Here is a 17239-nt window from a genome sequence, read left to right as displayed (position 1 = left end):
TGTGAGAATCCTGCGTGTGACTGAAGCATTAAGGAGTGGGACTATTCAGGGCGAGCTGCAGTGTGCTCAAACAACCACCAGGTAGCATCTGTGAGCAGGGGTGCATACAAAATACATTCACATCAGAATCACGATTGTTATATATATGTTTATCATTGTCAAAAAACTAGAAAAAAGTTTTCTTTTTAACAGTTTTTTTTTTTTTTCAAAACGTTTTTAGGCCATCGCCAGGCAACCAGACAAATCTTTTCAAACCTGTAACTGGTTTTGAAAAAGTGTCATTTTAATGTATTATATCATAATAATAGGGGTGTCAAGTATATTATGAAGTACTACAATACCAGTGTTTCCCATAAACTGCCAAAATACCTGTGGCGGTGGGGGCGTGGCTATGGGCGTGGTCACCATGACATCATCGAGTAATTTGCATAATTTACTACAATGATATGATTTTCTCTAAAAAGGCTCAAAAAATGTATACTTACTAATTAATAATAACAGTTTTGTTTTAAACGTCCATCCATCCATTTTACAATATAATTACAACACTTTATGTACATATTTATACACAGATTTGAACAATAAGTTAATCACTGAAATATATTTATTAATTGTGGTTCTTACAAAAAATATATCTTATAAAATATAAAAGCTAAAATGTCTCTTAAAGCTCTGCCCCTTTAATTAGTGCATACTAAATAATTTAACTTTAGCCTACTACTACAACCATATTATTTACCAGCAACATAAAGTGAAACAGAGGCAGAGGTGTCCTGCCACAGTCAGTAACAAATAAACAGAAAACAGTAGTGGTCAAATACAAATAAGGCAACAAGAGAAGTATCCTACACTTCTCTTTTGTAAAGTAAATCTGAACAGCCTATATGGGCATCTGATTTGCCTGAGAAGCTGGACAGGACAAAAAAAACAAAACAAAAAAAACCAAAAAAAATGTTTTTATTTATTTTTTTTTTTTTATTTTTTATTTGTGGCGGACGTAATTCTTTCGTGGCAGGCCGCCACAAATAAATGAATGTGTGTGAAACACTGAATACTAATGAATTAAAAACTGTATTTTTTTTATTTTTTTTCACCGGACATGTGACATTGCTGTTAGCAACGCACACACACGGTGTACTTACAAGTAGGTCAAAATGTCTTTCTTTCTCCGACCTATCAGGTAGTAGTGTAATCTTTACTCACACAAAGTGAGGGATGAGGCAAAAATAAAACAAAAAAAATCGATTCATGTCCGATTCACGATTCTTATTCATCCCCATTCTTAGATACATATACAGTCGCCATCAAAAGCCTTTAATCCCAGGAACACCATCCCTACCGTCAGGCATGGTGGTGGTAGAATTATGCTCTGGGCCTGTTTTGCTGCCAATGGAACTGGTGCTTTACAGAGAGTAAATGGGACAATGAAAAAGGAGGATTAGCTCCAAATTCTTCAGGACAAGCTAAAATCATCAGCCCGGAGGTTGGGTCTTGGGCGCAGTTGGACAATGACCCCAAACACACCTCAAAAGTGGTAAAGGAATGGCTAAATCAGGCTAGAATGAATGTTTTAGAATGGCCTTCCCAAAAGCCCTGACTTAAACGTGTGGACAATGCTGAAGAAACAAGTCCATGTCAGAAAAGCAACACATTTAGCTGAACTGCACCAATTTTGTGGTCAAAAATTCAAGCAGAAGTTTGTGGATGGCTACCAAAAGCGCCTTATTGCAGGTAAACTTGCCAAGGGACATGTAAGCAAATATTAACATTGGTGTATGTATACTTTTGACCAACTCACATTTTCAGTAGACCCATAATAAATTCATAAAAGAAGCAAACTTCATGAATGTTTTTTGTGACCAACAAGTATGTGCTCCAATCACTACATCACAAAAAAATAAGAGTTGTAGAAATGATTGGAAACTCTGTTTTGAATAGGGATGATGTTTGATAAGAAATTATCGAGTTCGAGCCTATTATGGAATCCTCTTATCGAACCGATTCCTTATCGATTCTCTTATGGAGTCCAGATAGGTTGTTGTATATGGAAAAAAACACACAATATTTGGTTTAACAAAAGCTCACTTTTATTATATAAGAAAACAATTTAATATACAAAAATAAATAAATATTGACTGTTACCCCCCTAAAAAAAATAAAATAAAAAAAATAAATATTGACTGTTGTTACCCAAAGTATATTAAGTGGGATTTTTTCGGAAAAACAAATATATAAGGTAACACAAAAACAACCTGTCTCTGTGATCACTATAGGTGTATAAATAATAATATAGTGTTAAATAAAATCATTCCCTTGTGCACAAAACTGGAAATAATACAGCTCTCCAAAAAGTGCACTTCTGCTGCTATTTGACATAACTGTTTGTTTATTTCTTTTATTGAAAGAAAATTCTATGAAGAGAAAAGTTGTTCGCAAATGTGGTTACAATGCTAAAAAATGAAAAGTTAAAGCTAAAAAAAGAAATACACTTTATTGAGTTAACATTATTTCTTTATAGGGGGAAAGATGTTATGAGCTAGGGCGGGGGTCGGCAACCTTTACCACTCAAAGAGCCATTTTGGCAAGTTTCACAAATTAAAGAAAGCAATGGGAGCCACAAAAAAAAATGTAAAATTTAAAATGAAAAACACTGCATACAAAGCTTAAATGCTTTGTGCTATGTTAACCAGGGGTCTCCGACACACGCACCGGCACGCACTTTAATGTGGAAATTTGATGTTAGTGCAGCCCGCGAGTTTTGAATGAATGGCGCTTGATAGCGTCACGCTTGCCAACCCTCTCATTTTTCCCGGGAGACTCCCGAATATCAGAGCGTGATGACACTGCATTTGGCGCCCTCTACAGTCCGCCCTAACAGTGTACCTGCTCGACCACACGTAGAATGCAATTTCAGCTTGCTCACGTAAGTGACAGCAAGGCGTACTAACTCAGCAGCCACACATCTTACACTGACGGTACCAATACCCAGAATCCCATGCAGCCCTAACTCTTCCGCTCAACCAACGCACGGAGAGGGGGGGGGGGGGGGGGGTTGATGTGTGGGGGGATTTGGTGGTAGCGGGGGTGTATAATGTAGACCGGAAGAGTTAGGGCTGCATGGGATTCTGGGTAATGGTTGTGTTGTGTTTATGTTGTGTTACGTCATTATAATTATCATCATTACAGCAAATTATACATTGCGAAAATGGGTTTGAATCGAGAATCGATTCTGAATGGAATTGTCGCCCCAGGAATGGGATGGAACCGTTAGGTGCCAGAAGGTTCCCACATGGTGCACTGGCAGAGTGTGAAAGGGTTAAGTGGACACAGGAGGTGGGGTTAATGGCGGCCAGGCCGTGGTTATGGTCTGAAATAGGAGGAGGCTACTTTATGGGCTCGCAGCCTCTAAATGTAACGGCTGTGTCACTTTTGCTCCGCAGACAAATTGTGCAGAGAAAATATGGCCCATAAAGTCTTGTCATGTGTGGCAAAGCGTGAAAAAAGTGCCATAAAGGAGAGCCCTGCATGCGCGGAGAAAAGATGGCGAGACGCCACATGTGTGGTGGTGACAGGTACGCTATCTACACTTCCACAACAAAGCCTCCTTTGGACGTCACTTCATCTTTTATGGGCCAGCTTCAACTTCTAACCATTCTTTTAAGCCTTCCTTTCTTCCATGATGAAAACATGCCCGACGGCCCGCGTCGAAGTCACGTCATGGCATTGCTGGTTTTACGAGCAGAGGAGCATGTTGGGCAGCGCACACACACAGAGTACTTACAAGCAGACACAGTGTGTGGACAGAAAAGGGAGAACGGACGCATTTAGGTGAAGGATAAAGGTGAAGTTATAACACTGAAACACCCTCAGGAAGAGGTGCTTTAAGACATGGCTAGCTAGCTAGCGGCTAACGTCCATCCACAGTGTTTTAGCTACTTCTAAATCCCTAATCATTGTCTCCATGGCGACAAATAAAGTATGTTTCTTACAAGTATCATTATCACTGCAGGACGAGGAATAGCTAAACATGCTTCACTACACACCGTAGCTCACCGGCGTCACAATGTAAACAAACGCCATGGGTTCCACTGTAATGATACCAAGTACAGACACGTATCTCGTCGAAACTACTATGATTACATCGATATTTTTTGGCATCACAACATCTTTAGTTTTTTTTAAATTCATATGATGTTTACAAAGTCAGGAAATACGTCCCTGGACACATGAGGACTTTGAATATGACCAATGTATGATCCTGTAACTACTTGGTATCGGATTGATACCTAAATGCGTGGTATCATCCAAAACTAATGTCAAGTATCAAAGAAGAGAAGAATAAGTGATTATTACATTTTAACAGAAGTGTAGATAGAACATGTTAAAACAGAAAGTAAGCAGATATTAAAAGTAAATGAACAAGTAGATTAATAATAATTTTTTACAGCTTGTCCTTTATTAATTTTGACAAAATAATACAATAAATGACACAATATGTTACTGCATACGTCAGCAGACTAATTAGGAGTCTTTGTTTGTTTACTTGCTACTAAAAGACAAGTTGTCTAGTATGTTCACTATTTTATTTAAGGACTAAATTACAATAATAAACATATGTTTCATGTACCCTAAGATTTTTTGTTACAATAAACCCAATAATGCAATTTTTTTGTGGTCACCTTCATTTAGAAAAGTACCGAAATAATTTTGGTACCGGTATCGGAACAACACTAGTTTAATGTATCCTGAGATTTCCTGTTCAAATAAAGCCAATAATGACATTTTCTTTGTTGTCCCCTTTATTTTGAAAAGTACCAAAATATTGGCATGGGGACAACCCTGGAATAGAGTTGCAGGCATCTCCCCCCCGAGGCCTATCATTATTACTATTAGAGAGAGACATAATTGTGTTTAGGATGCATTCCAACCTAAACGGAGAGAAGGTGTAATTATAGGTGTGCTCGGCGGGGGCCACAACATCCAAAAGAAGGGAGTTGTTTCATTGTTTGTTTATTTTTAGTAAAGCTTGACAATCCTATGGAAGAGATGTCGGTGTTGGGTTTCCTTTTCCGGTTAGCGCGAGCTGGTAGGAGCCTTTCCCGTTCCAGCTCAGGGAGGGTCAGAGTTCAAGCAACAGGACCGGGGGGCCTCAGAAATGAGCTGGCTGTTGAGCGTGAAGTAAATGGTAAATGGGTTATACTTGTATAGCGTTTTTCTACCGTCAAGGTACTCAAAGCGCTTTGACACTATTTTCACGCCGTCCCCAAGTGCACCCAAGGTTCACAGAAGAAGAAGATGGTCAGAACTGATCGTGGTTGGGATGGTACGAGGGACCGGTCCAAGTTAGATCCGGAATAGACTAAGGCTATGATCCATTCTGATTTTTTTGTCAAATCAGATCTTTTTAGTGACCGTTCACATGACAAAAAAAGTGATTTCTAATGTGAATGCAATCTGACTTGATGTCCTGCAGTGTTTACAGAAGTAAACATGGTCAGAACTGATCGTGGTTGGGATGGTACGAGGGACCGGTCCAAATTAGATCCGGAATAAACGAAGGCTATGATCCATTCGGATTCTTTTGTCGAATCAGATCTTTTTAGTGACCGTTCACATGACACAAAAAGTGATTTCTAATGTGAATGCAATCTGACTTGATGTCCTGGTATCGCACACACGGCAGTGTTTAGAAAAGTAAACATGGTCAGAACTGATCGTGGTTGGGATGGTACGAGAAACCGGTCCAAATTAGATCCGGAATAGACTAAGGCTACGATCCATTCAGATTTTTTTTTGTCAAATCAGATCTTTTAAGTGACCGTTCACATGACACAAAAAGTGATTTCTAATGTGAATGCAATCTGACTTGATGTCCTGGTATCGCACACACTGCAGTGTTTAGAAAAGTAAACATGGTCAGAACTGATCGTGGTTGGGATGGTACGAGAAACCGGTCCAAATTAGATCCAGAATAGACTAAGGCTATGATCCATTCTGATTTTTTTTGTCAAATCAGATCTTTTTAGTGACCGTTCACTTGACACAAAAAGTGATTTCTAATGTGAATGCAATCTGACTTGATGTCCTGGTATCGCACACACTGCAGTGTTTACAGAAGTAAACATGGTCAGAACTGATCGTGGTTGGGAGGGTACAAGGGGCCGGTCCAAATTTGATCCGGAATAGACTAAGGCTATGATCCATTCGGATTCTTTTGTCGAATCAGATCTTTTTAGTGACTGTTCACATGACACAAAAAGTGATTTCAATGTGAATGCAATCTGACTTGATGTCCTGCAGTGTTTACAGAAGTAAACATGGTCAGAACTGATCGTGGTTGGGATGGTACGAGGGACCGGTCCAAATTAGATCCGGAATAAACGAAGGCTATGATCCATTCGGATTCTTTTGTCGAATCAGATCTTTTTAGTGACCGTTCACATGACAAAAAAAGTGATTTCTAATGTGAATGCAATCTGACTTGATGTCCTGGTATCGCACACACTGCAGTGTTTACAGAAGTAAACATGGCTTCAACTCTAGTCCGTCTCAGTGCTGGCGCATTTGTGGCAACTTCAAGGGTTTTGTGCGATCAAAGTCAACATTTTCTGAACCGAACTAGATTAAGAAGGAAGGGGACAAGTATTTTGGCAGTTTAACGGGATATTCTGCTTGGACGTCTGCTGGAAGAGCAAGACTGTGAGCAAGCAGTCGGAGACAGGAGTGGTTCATTTTACGGCAAACGGTCTGTTTAACTGTGCATATGACAATAAACAATCTTGAATCTAAAACTTTCCCGTGAGTTCCTAAAACATTTTATTTTCACCTGTTTTCTGCTCAGTTGATCAACGACTTATTTTGTATAAGGCTGAAACGACGCGTCGACATAGTCGACGTCATCGGTTACGTAAAGACGTCGACGCCGTTTTTGTGCGTCGACGCGTCGCATATTTACGTCACACTACCATTACCTCTCAGTTCCAGCCACATCGACCCCTTCTGAGTGCCTATTTTCAGCTGCTGGGAATATTGTAAACAAGAAAAGAACCAGAGCATGTACACATGCTAACCTTTCTTCATTACAACTGTTAGTCACTCACTGGAATGAGTAGAATTGGTTATTGTGTACTGTGTTGGACTGGATGTTTATTTTGCACATTTTAAAAGCAATACTTAATGTTTACAGTGCTCCAGAATATTTAGATTGGCACTTTTTTGTATTGGATGTTTATCTTTATTTTTGCACATTTTAGCAAATAAGCAATACTTTCACTTTTGTTGAAATGTTTACACTGTTGTTACAGAATATTTCGTTTTGCACTTTTTTGTATTAGATGTTTATCTTTATTTTTGCACATTTTAAAGCAAAATAAGCAATACTTTTACTTTTGAAATGCTTATACTATTGCAGAATATTAAGATTTGCACTGGATGTTGACTTTTATATTTGCACATTAAAAAGCAAATAAGCTACTTTTAATTTTGTTAAATGTTAAAAGTTTTAAATGTTTACATTGTTACAGAATATTTAGTCATGTTGTTGTCAATGTTGACTGAGTGGCCATACTTCTTTTTTTTTGTAAATAAAAGCCATGCCTTTTGAAAAAACGGGCCTACATTTATTTTTTCATCTTCATTTTGAATACAAAAATAATCGGTAAAAGGAAAAATAATCTATAGATTAATCGAAAAAATAATCTATAGATTTACCGATTAATCGAAAAAATAATCTATAGATTAATCGATAGAAAAATAATCGTTAGCTGCAGCCTTAATTTTGTAACCGTCTATTTTGGCAAATAATGATGACGTTCTGGTCGGATGAACGCGGACTGAGTGCGGGAGCGTTCACATTGAGGACGCATCGCATATATATCGGATTAATATCCAGAAACGAAAGAGGCCTGGGTCGGTTATGAAAAATTTGAAGAAAAAATAACCTGAATTGACCTGCAGTGTGAACGAGGCCTAAAGTCTTGATTCTGAAACAAGGACTTGTAATGTCTTCATACACGCTAAGGTCCGAGGTACATCCTCTAATAAGCGTTGGTTAAGTTCTTTCAAGGTTTGAGGCATTATGTAAACAAGCTTTGGAATGACTTAGGGCCCACGTCAGAGGGGGTATGTGACCTCTGCAGGGAGGTTAACAAGGCATTATGGTCATTACTGCACCTTTGAATTATTACACTGATGCATATCAATTTTCAGGGCTAAGTAGCCCCTCAAAGGAAACTCATCTCTGGTGCTGGGACACTAAACATGAGTTGGTTGGTTCTAGCCCAAAGATAACAGAGTGTTAGTGATGGGGTGACACTAAACTAAGGGGAGTCAGAGAGACTTAAATCAAAGATCACAAAAGGTGGAGTTTGCTTGGTGAATGGAGAAAACAATCAAGAGTGAGGAGAAGAAGAGCTACAATCACGATATTGATGATGGTTAATAAATATCAACAGTTGCGTTTGTGCTATGAAAGTATTTTTTTCTGCGTGATCCCAAACATTTTGAACATTTGAAGTAAAAATCCCCAAAAATGTACAGACAGTGTTCCCTTAAAGGCCTACTGAAATTATTTTTTTTTATTTAAACGGGGATAGCAGATCTATTCTATGTGTCATACTTGATCATTTTGCGATATTGCCATATTTTTTGCTGAAAGGATTTAGTATAGAACGACGACGATAAAGATTGCAACTTTTGGTATCTGATAAAAAAAAGGCTTGCCCCTACCGGAAGTAGCGTGACGTAGTCAGTTGAACATATACGCAAAGTTCCCTATTGTTTACAATGATGGCCGCATGAAGTGAGAGAGATTCGGACCGAGGAAGCGACAATTTCCCCATTAATTTGAGCGAGGATGAAAGATTTGTGGATGAGTAAAGTGCAAGTGAAGGACTAGTGGGGAGTTGAAGCTATTCAGATAGGGAAGATGCTGTGAGAGGCGGGGGTGACCTGATATTCAGCTGGGAATGACTACAACAGTAAATAAACACAAGACATATATATACTCTATTAGCCACAACACAACCAGGCTTATATTTAATATGCCACAAATTAATCCTGCATAAAAACACCTGCGTGTTTGTTACGCTAGCTCCTAGCTCCTCTGCTAGCTCCTAGCTCCATAGAACACGCCAATACAATTCAAACACCTGATCAACACACACAATCACTCAGCCCAAAAGACCGTTCACCTAACCCAAGGTTCATAAAGCTTATATATTTTAAAAAAGTTACGTACATACGCAAAAAAAAGTTGCGCACATACGGTCAAGCGATCAAATGTTTAGAAGCCAAAGCTGCATACTCACAGTAGCACGTCTGCGTCTTTGTCATCCAAATCAAAGTAATCCTGGTAAGAGTCTGTGTTGTCCCAGTTCTCTACAGGCGTCTGTGTATCGATGTCAAAAGTCCTCCTGGTTAGAGTCTCTGTTATCCGAGTTCTTCCATCTTGACTGCATCTTTCGGGAATGTAAACAAAGAAGCGCCGGCTGTGTACTGTTGTTGCTGACTACGTTCGAAAAATACGTCCATTTCGCACCGACAACTTTCTTCTTTGCTTGCTCAGCTTCTTTCTCCATAATGCAATGAACATGATTGAAACAGATTCACGAACACAGATGTCCAGAATACTGTGGAATTATGAAATGAAAACAGAGCTTTTTCGTATTGGCTTCAATGTGGAAGGCATACCCGTGTTCCCCGGTCTACGTCACGCGCATACGTCATCCTCAGAGGCGTTTCGAACCGGAAGTTTAGCGGCAAATTTAAAATGTCACTTTATAAGTTAACCCGGCCGTATTGGCATGTGTTATAATGTTAAGATTTCATCATTGATATATAAACTATCAGACTGCGTGGTCGGTAGTAGTGGCTTTCAGTAGGCCTTTAATTATCACGGCAGTGGTGGGGAAATTTCCACAAAATATGGATGACATTTAGTTTATATCAATCAAATCAATCAATGTTTACTTGTATAGGCCTAAATCACGAGCATCTCAAAGGGCTGCACAAGCCACAACGACATCCTGGGCTCAGATCTCACATCAGGGCAAGGAAAAACTCAACCCAATGGGCTATAATTGCAACCGGTGCAATGGACGTTGAGTGGATCTAGTTAATATATATATATATATACCGTATTTTCCGCACCATAAGCCGCACCTAAAAACCACAATTTTTGTCAAAAGCAGACAGTGCGGCTAATAACCCGGTGCGCCTTATATATGGATTAATATTCATATTTATTTTCATAAGGTTTAGGTCTCGCAACTACGGTAAACAGCCGCCATCTTTTTTCCCCGTAAAAGAGGAAGCGCTTCTTCTTGTACGGTAAGCAACCGCCCCCATAGAAGAGGAAGCGCTTCTTATTCTACAGTAAGCAACCGCCAAGGTGAGCACCCGCCCCCGTAGAAGAAGAAGCTCGCGGATATTTAATTTCATTTGTGTGTTTCTGTAAAGACCACAAAATGTCTCCTACTAAGAGACACGCGTACAAGGTTCCACTGACTTTTGATATTCATGTGAACCGCACTGTGGATACAATGGGAACACGTACGGTGAATATTCGCACCACAGGGAATGAGAAGTCGTCCTACTGTGGTTCTAGCTAGCCATGCTAACGGCCAGAAACTTCCGCCCACGGTGATATTCAAAATGAAGACCTTGCCAAAAGAGAACTTTCCAGCCGGTGTCATCATAAAAGCTATCTCGAAGGGATGGATGGATGAAGAAAAGATGAGCGAGTGGTTGATAAGACGTTTACGCGAAGACACCGGGTGACTTTTTTAACTTCAGAAAGTAAGCGTTAAATGTTTATTTTGTGTGTTGTGTGACACTGACGTATGAGCAACGTTGAGTTATTGATGTTGCTATTGCTCTGCACTATTTTGAGTGTTACTATTTTTGTGATTGCACATTTGCACATTACATTTTGGGAGTGAACAGAGTTGTTAGAACGCTGGTTTGTAATATATTATTAAAGTTTGACTGACCTATCTGACTGTTTTGTTGACATTCCCTTTAGCGTAGCGTAGGTGCGGCTAATAGCACGGGGCGGCTAACAGGTAAACAAAGTTTTGAAATATGCCGTTCATTAAACGTGCGGCTAATAACACGGGGCGCCTTATGGTGCGGAAAATACGGTGTATATATATATATATATATATATATATATATATATATATATATATATATATATATATATATATATATATATATATATATATATATATATATATATATACACTCCACCTACCATCTTCATCGTAGGTTGATTGTAAAATGAAATGTGATGCAGTTTAAGAGCAGACAATATTTACGACAAACTTTAAGCGCTTCCTAAATCCACACTCCAGCTCCTGGACTCGCCAGCAGAGCCGCGGGGAGTGACTAGTGAGTCACATAAAGGCAAGCGGGAGTCTTTTCTGTTGGTGTGAGCAGCCATTTATGACCGGCTCCAGTCCCCGGGACAAAAGGGAGAGCGGGCCGTCTCCTCCAAAGATATTCGCCGTCTCGTAACCTTAGAGCCTTTTTTTTTTTCTCTCTCCCCGTTTTACTGCCATTAAAGTGCGTCTGGGAGAAAGCCCCTCGGCCCCCCCGCCGTGCTCGGACCCGGGCGGTAATGAGGCCGACTTGAACTGGAAAGTTTGTTGCTGGAAGTGTCCACTTCATTGTTGAAACACTGTGTGACGTGGACCACAGCAGGGGGTCCACACACTGGAGAATCAACACGGCCGTTTTGATATTTTTCCTTTTTAAACAATCCGATACCCATTCAAATTCAGGCCGGTATCAGCGATATCGATCCGATACCGAAAGTTTGTGCAAATACTGTATACCTCATGTCGGCTGAAATTTAATAAGTTGTCAATTTCAAATAGTAACATATCTCAAAATATACTTAAAACATAAAAAAAGTGTACTTAGTTAGATAATTGAAACATAAATAACACTAAATTGGCCTTTGTGTGTGATTGTGAGTGTGAATGTTGTCTGTCTATCTGTGTTGGCCCTGTGATGAGGTGGCGACTTGTCCACGGTGTACCCCGCCTTCCGCCCGAATGCAGCTGAGATAGGCTCCAGCACCCCCTGCGATCCCGAGAGGGACAAGCGGTAGACAATGGATGGATGGATAAAAGCTATACAATATATACATTAGTTTTTACCTTATGGCTCCCCTCAGGTTTGGTCCCAGGAACCCAGGAGGGCCTCAGTCATAAAAATGTTATAAATAAGTCATGTGTTCATTTTCTTTTCTACGCTTAAATCTCTAGATTAGGTGTTACATATACTGTAATATTGTACATGGTAATTGTTATATTTTGTATATATATATGATATAAAAATACAATAATATATAGTGTTTTTCAACTTTTTTTGAGCCAAAACACATTTTATTCATTGAAAAACTGCGGAGGCACACCACCCGCAGAAATCATTAAAAAACGAAACTCAGTTGACAGTAAAAAGTCGTCGTCGCAATTGTTGGATGTGACTTTAAAGCATAACCAAGCATGCATCACTATAGCTCTTGTCTCAAAGTAGGTGTACTGTCACCACCTGTCACATCACACCCTGACTTATTTGGAGTTTTTTGACGTTTTCCTGAGTGTAGTGTTTTAGTTCTTGTCTTGCGCTCCTATTTCGGTGGCTTTTCCTGGTTTTTTTTAGTATTTTCCTGTAGCAGTTTCATGTCTTCCTTTGAGCGATATTCCCCGCATCTACTTTGTTTTTAGCAATCAAGAATATTTCAGTTGTTTTTATCCTTCTTTGTGGGGACATTGTTGATTGTCATGTCATGTTCGGATGTACTTTGTGGACGCCGTCTTTGCTCCACAGTAAGTCTTTGCTGTCGTCCAGCATTCTGTTTGTGTTTACTTTGCAGCCAGTTCAGTTTTAGTTTCGTTCTGCACAGCCTTCCCTAAGCTTCAATGCCTTTTCTTAGGGGCACTCGCCTTTTGTTTATTTTTGGTTTAAGCATTAGACACCTTTTTACCTGCACCCTGCCTCCCGCTGTTTCCGACATCTACAAAGCAATTAGCTACCTGCTGCCACCTACTGATATGGAAGAGTATTACACGGTTACTGTGCACTGACACTCAACAACAACACATCATTTGCAGACTATAATTACTGGTTTGCAAAAAATATTTTTAACCCAAATAGGTGAAATTAGATAGACTGTATCTCACGGCACAGTGGTTGAAAAACACTGATATACTGTATGTATAATATGTAAATATTGCATATACGGACAACACTTTAGTATGGGGAACATATTCTAAGTAACAGAATAAAGCATGAATAAGTACTTAATAATGACTAATTAAGAGTCAATATGTTACTAATTTGCATGTTAATAAGCAACTCATTAATGGTGAATGTGTTCCCCATACTAAAGTGTTATATTTTATATTGCTACTATGGTACCTTTTTAGTCTACTTTATACCTTCATTATCTTTTCCATCCTTACACTTTCCATCCTTTGTAACTGAGCTACTGTGTGGAACAATTTCCCTTGTGGAAACAAAGTTGTCTAAGTCTAGATTAGTGTTATATTTTACTTTTCGGTACTTGTCTAAATAAAGGGGACCACAAAAAAACTGCATTATTGGCTTTATTTTAACAACAAATCTTAGTGTACATGAAACATATGTATATTATTGTCATTTAGTCCTTAAATAAAATAGTGAACATACTAGACAACTTGTCTTTTAGTAGTAAGTAAACAAACAAAGGCTCCTAATTAGTCTGCTGACGTATGCAGTAACATATTGTGTCATTTATCTACTTATTTTGTCTACATTATGAGGGACAAACTGTAAAAATTGATTATTAATCTACTTTTTCATTTACTGTTAATATCTGCTTACTTTCTCTTTCAACATGTTCTATCTACACTTCTGTTAAAATGTAATAATCACTTATTCTTCTCTTCTTTGATACTTGACATTAGTTTTGGATGATACCACACATTTGGGTATCAATCCGATACCAAGTAGTTACAGGATCATACATTGGTCGTATTCAAGTCCTCATGTGTCCAGGGACGTATTTCCTGACTTAATAAACATAATATGAATTGTGAAAAAACGAAAGAAGATGTTGTGATGCCCAAAAATATTGACGTAACCATAGTAGTATCAACTAGATACGTGCCTGTACTTGATATCATTACAGTGGATGTCAGGTGTAGATCCACCCATGGCGTTTGTTAACATTTTGACGCCGGTGAGCTACGGTGTGTAGTGAAGCATGTTCAGCTATTCCTCGTCCTGCAGTGATAATGCTACTTGTGTATATATGTATGTGAATGTGTGTATATATATGTATATATGTATGTGTATTTATACGTGCATATATGTATGTGTATATATAATTGTGTGTATATATGTATATGTGTATTTATATTTGTGTGTATATGTATATATGTATGTATATTTATATGTATATATGCATGTGTATTTATATGTGCATATATGTATGTGTATATATAAATATATTGTGTGTATATATGTATAGGTGTATATATATTTGTGTGTATATGTATATATGTATGTACATTTATATGTATATATGTATGTGTATTTATATGTGCATATATGTATGTGTATATATATATAAATATATTGTGTGTATATATGTATACGTGTATATATATTTGTGTGTATATGTATGTATATATGTATGTATATTTACCTGTATATACAGTATGTGCATATGTGTTTATATACAATATGTGTATATGTGTTTATATGTATATATGTGCATATGTATGTTTATATGTATGTATATTTACCTGTATATACAGTATGTGCATATGTGTTTATATACAATATGTGTATATGTGTTTATATGTATATATGTGCATATGTATGTATATATGTATGTATATTTACCTGTATATACAGTATGTGCATGTGTTTATATACAATATGTGTATATGTGTTTATATGTATATATGTGCATATGTATGTATATATGTATGTATATTTACCTGTATATACAGTATGTGCATGTGTTTATATACAATATGTGTATATGTGTTTATATGTATATATGTGCATATGTATGTATATATGTATGTATATTTACCTGTATATACAGTATGTGCATGTGTTTATATACAATATGTGTATATGTGTTTATATGTATATATGTGCATATGTATGTATATATGTATGTATATTTACCTGTATATACAGTATGTGCATATGTGTTTATATACAATATGTGTATATGTGTTTATATGTATATATGTGCATATGTATGTATATATGTATGTATATTTACCTGTATATACAGTATGTGCATATGTGTTTATATACAATATGTGTATATGTGTTTATATGTATATATGTGCATATGTATGTATATATGTATGTATATTTACCTGTATATACAGTATGTGCATGTGTTTATATACAATATGTGTATATGTGTTTATATGTATATATGTGCATATGTATGTATATATGTATGTATATTTACCTGTATATACAGTATGTGCATATGTGTTTATATACAATATGTGTATATGTGTTTATATGTATATATGTGCATATGTATGTATATATGGATGTATATTTACCTGTATATACAGTATGTGCATATGTGTTTATATACAATATGTGTATATGTGTTTATATGTATATATGTGCATATGTATGTATATATGGATGTATATTTACCTGTATATACAGTATGTGCATATGTGTTTATATACAATATGTGTATATGTGTTTATATGTATAAATGTGCATGTGTGTATAATAATAATAATAATAATAATAATAATAATAATAACTGGGATTTATATAGCGCTTTTCTAAGTACCCAAAGTCGCTTTACATGTTAAAAACCCATCATTCATTCACACCTGGTGGTGGTAAGCTACTTTCGTAGCCACAGCTGCCCTGGGGTAGACTGACGGAAGCGTGGCTGCCAATTTGCGCCTACGGCCCCTCCGACCACCACCTACCATTCGTTGAACATTCATTCACCAGTGTGAGTGGCACCGGGGGCAAGGGTGAAGTGTCCTGCCCAAGGACACAACGGCATGGTAAGAGGCGGGGAGCGAACCTGACAACCCTCAGGTTTCTGACACGGGCGCTCTACCCACTACGCCATGCCGCCCCTTACTATAATGTATGTGTATATATGTACGTACGGACATGTATGTATATATTTATATATCCATCCATACATTTTTCTACCGTTTGTCCCTTTCGGGGTTGCGGAAACAGGCAACATTCACACACTAGGGCCACTTTAGTGTTGATAGTTAAATAGATTTTTTAAATGTATTTTAATGGATTTAGAATCAGGATGAATAAGAATCGCGATTCTGAAGTAAATCGATTTTTTTTTTTGTGCACACACACACACACACACACACACACACACACACACACACACACACACACACACACACACACACACACACACACACACACACACACACACACACACACGCACGCTCAGCCCTTCACTAGCTCAGAGTGTACTTGTCACACCCCCACACATGTGAACAGCTTCCTGCGAGCGTGCAGGGTGTATGATTAACGCGGCCAAACGACCCTCGCAAAAAAAAAAAAAAGGTGTGGTCTGTTTGCCTTGATACCGTTGGCGGCGACTAACGACGCGCCGCACAATGCACCTGTTGCCACGGCTACAAAGGCCGACTTAAAATATGAAAAGTCAGCTCGCGGCCGACGCCAAAGCGTCTATTTGGGGTAGTGCGCCACTTGTCGTCGGAGGTCATTTGGACGGCTATCTCCTTTCACCAACTCCTGACGGGACCCCCCGCTGATAGCTCGAGAGAGGAAGCTGCTATCAGCTGCGGGGCGGCGGTTACGCAATCATCTCCCGTGGCCAGATAAAGGTCATTGTGTCAGCGCAGGTGGGGAAGTAAGTAGACCCCTGCCAGGCCAGCAAACCACAGGAAGGAAATCATCGATTTGGTGCTTTTTTTAATGAACAACTCCGCCTCTGACCTCTCTGACACGCTGGTTAAACATTAAGTGTCAGCACACACACACACACACACACACACACACACACACACACACACACACACACACACACACACACACACACACACACACACACACACACACACACACACACACACACACACACACACACACACACGCACACACACACTTACACAACTTGTCTTTGTCTACCTGCAGACGCGCACACTGTAACATGCATGCCAGGCCAGTAGAGCAGTGTTTT

General features: G+C 38.4%; 1 long non-coding RNA gene across 2 annotated transcripts in view; it reads right to left on the bottom strand.

Moving 5' to 3' along the window:
- The window catches only part of LOC133644840 (uncharacterized), a 242413-nt gene that overhangs the window by 97989 nt on the left and 127185 nt on the right, over positions 1 to 17239 (bottom strand). Inside the window, exon 4 of one of the 2 annotated variants that reach the window (XR_009824844.1) lies at positions 1 to 88. This exon is cut by the window's left edge and continues 55 nt beyond it. The exons of the other annotated variant lie outside the window; for it this stretch is intronic. This is a non-coding gene — a long non-coding RNA (uncharacterized LOC133644840). The remainder of the gene's footprint in view (positions 89 to 17239) is intronic. 2 annotated transcript variants of the gene reach the window in all.

This window comes from Entelurus aequoreus, linkage group LG28 (genome assembly GCF_033978785.1).
Source record: "Entelurus aequoreus isolate RoL-2023_Sb linkage group LG28, RoL_Eaeq_v1.1, whole genome shotgun sequence".
Lineage (NCBI taxonomy): Eukaryota > Metazoa > Chordata > Actinopteri > Syngnathiformes > Syngnathidae > Entelurus > Entelurus aequoreus.
This window is presented reverse-complemented; position numbering and strand designations above follow the sequence as displayed.